This window comes from Cariama cristata, unplaced genomic scaffold (genome assembly GCF_000690535.1).
Source record: "Cariama cristata isolate BGI_N322 unplaced genomic scaffold, ASM69053v1 scaffold11351, whole genome shotgun sequence".
In the NCBI taxonomy this organism is placed as follows: Eukaryota; Metazoa; Chordata; class Aves; order Cariamiformes; family Cariamidae; genus Cariama; species Cariama cristata.
Window position 1 is genome coordinate 1 of NW_009598712.1, and position 2,792 is coordinate 2,792.

The window sequence follows — 2,792 nt, forward strand, 5'->3', positions numbered from 1 at the left end:
TCCATATATCCAAGGAGTAACATAATCCTGCTTATGAAGACACATCTCAAATCCACAGTTACTTTATTACCTCCCTCTGCCTAACATCAGGACAGCCTAGCAGTCTTTATGCACAACACACCTTTTTTGTTTCCTTTTTTCTCTTTTTAAACATGTCATTCAACAATACTTCATGCTTACACAAAGTTGAGTGCTTATAAGAGGTGTAATCTTTGTTAATATACCATCGGTATCAAATCTGTAGCTGGATCAAATGCTCTACTGGTATCTTTTAGTTTAAAAAAAGCAAGGAAATCATGGACAACGTGACCTACAGACAACTGAATGAGGGATACTGGCTCTGTATGAGTCTCCAGCAACATCTCGTTCACTGATCAGCATCAGCAGTTATGGAAAAAACCCCAAATATATCCCCTAAACTGCTTCACTGCAGGTGTAGAGACATCTAGAACAGCCATCCTTGGTTTTGTGGTTTACTTTTATATTGAATTCAGCAATCCAATATTTTAGTTTTCTTCAGCTGCAAACACTTCACCAAAACCATTATTTTCCATATTCTTTTGCATCCCTGGGATCTGTTTTTCCAGCCTGGTAATGTGTATTCCACCAAGGTGAACAGCAGAGGAAATCGCTGGATTATTAGCTGCCTGTCTTAAGGGCAAAAAAAGCACTTATCTTCCCTGAAAATACTTTTTCTTGTGCTCAGTTTACATTTGTGATGACTTCCACACCTCCCAAATGCATCTCAATGATCCATTTTTAAATTAGAAGTACTAAGGGGAAAAAAAAATTCCACAACTACTCAAAGCATGAATATTTCACCTGCTGCTGTTTTTTTTTTTGTTGTCTGCTTGCTTGCTCTCCCTCTTGTGAGCACAGCTGATGACTGCTGAATTTGATCTCCAGACATACAAGTACCCATACCGGCTTTGTGCATTTTTCTTCTACTGAAATCAAGCCACAGTATCCAAAACACTCTGCAAATGGCTGCTGTCAGAGTTTACCTAAAGACTCAAAGAGGGAGATTGAAAAGATGTTCCTTTACCTAAAATTATTGGTACTACAGAAGGAAGGCATAAGGAACAGAGTGGCTGAGCAGAGTCCTTTCATCTGCTCAAGAAAAATCACAGAATGGAAAAAATCACTGAGAATCATAGAAAAGTCACCGAGAGTATGTCTGCACCCTCAAGTCAAAGAAACGTAAAGACTTAGGTCCAACTTCGTGACACATACTTCCTCACACAATGTTCTTGAGCTTCTTTAAAACCACTTGCAAACGTTCTGCATTCACATTGTGTTTGTTGCAAGCATGAGGAAGGGCTGGATTCCTTCCACCTGCAGCAGAGCTCCTCTCAAATCTTTATGGAGTTTCCCTTTCAAAGAAAGGTCGGATACATGTTGGTATCTAAGCCGTGCACTTGGGCAGCGACTCAAATCAGCAACCTCTCCCTCTGCCCGCTTTAAATCACAGCTTCTGCAAGCCTGTAAAGCCAGACTCTAGACTCGGCTTACCCTGAAGAAGTGTGAGCAGCTAAAACTGTTTGCAGCTGCAGATGTCGTCCTGCCTGTAGCATATACAAGGAAGCAGAGCCAACAAAAACTATCACAATTTCAGGCTTTACTTAGCCAGATAAGCCCCTACGCTACATCAGCTCTGGGAATCATCAACCCTACGTATTTAGGAAGAGTTAGTAAAGCCTCAATGCACTGTCTCCATCTGCTGACAGCAAAGACCTATATTGCAAAAAACAACGTATCAGTATTAAATTGTGGTCTCCAGTGAGTGGGAAAAAAGTGAAAAGAAACCTCTTTAACAGGATTATTAACTGGAATTTGCTGAATTGAAAGTGAGGCTGAAGTTATGAAAAAGTACGCACAGGGCATTTTAATCTATTAGAAATCCCATTCAGAGTGAAAATCTACAAATTACTGACACAGTTTCGGAGGAGTTCAGTAGGATCACCCGACATTTCAAAAAGCGAGGCTGTTTTCCTCTCTCACACGTGTTCACAAATGAAGCATCATTTATAACACGTGAGGGAGGGAGTTCATCAAGGGAATACCACGAAACCAGAACATCGCAGTCTGTATTATACACTTCTGGGAATATTGGAAGGTTAGATTTCTGTAAGCCAGTTTCCTCTGCAATATAAACATCTGACATCTCTAATCAGATTACACGTGGTTAAGACCTTCCCTTCTTAATATTGCTTTTAGCTGTACTTGGTTGTAATCCCTTCAAAGTATATGGTGCTTCCGAACAGACTGAGAAAGACACTTTTACAGATGAGATCCTTTCGTTCAGGATATATTTCCTTCCAGCAACTGAATGCAAAAAAACCATACTGCCAAAAGACAGATTTCTTTCATACAGGCTAAAAGCGGCAGACAGCAAATAGCAAGAAACACTGGCTGCTGGATATCATCTATTAAGAAAATGGGAACAACGCTGAGCCAAGATACACCGCTTTTACACAACTGTGCACCAAGAGATCACATTTGGCAGCAGAGTGAATCCTTATCTTTACTACAGCGCTTAGGTTTACAAAAGCCTATCGTTTGCATTTACTGTAGGTGTACGTAGCTATTGCAACAAAAGCTGAAACTTTAAAATAACAGTCTTTATTAAACGGCCTGGCCTGCTTATTCTTAGCATGAGCTGGGTGGGAGCTAAGCATGCCAGAGTGACTGGGTGGGCAGGCAGCACCAGGACCTCCCACCCCCCACCAAAATTCCCAGTTCAGAGACAAGAGAGAACTTCAGTTTCACAGGCAACCCAGCAGGAAGTTTTA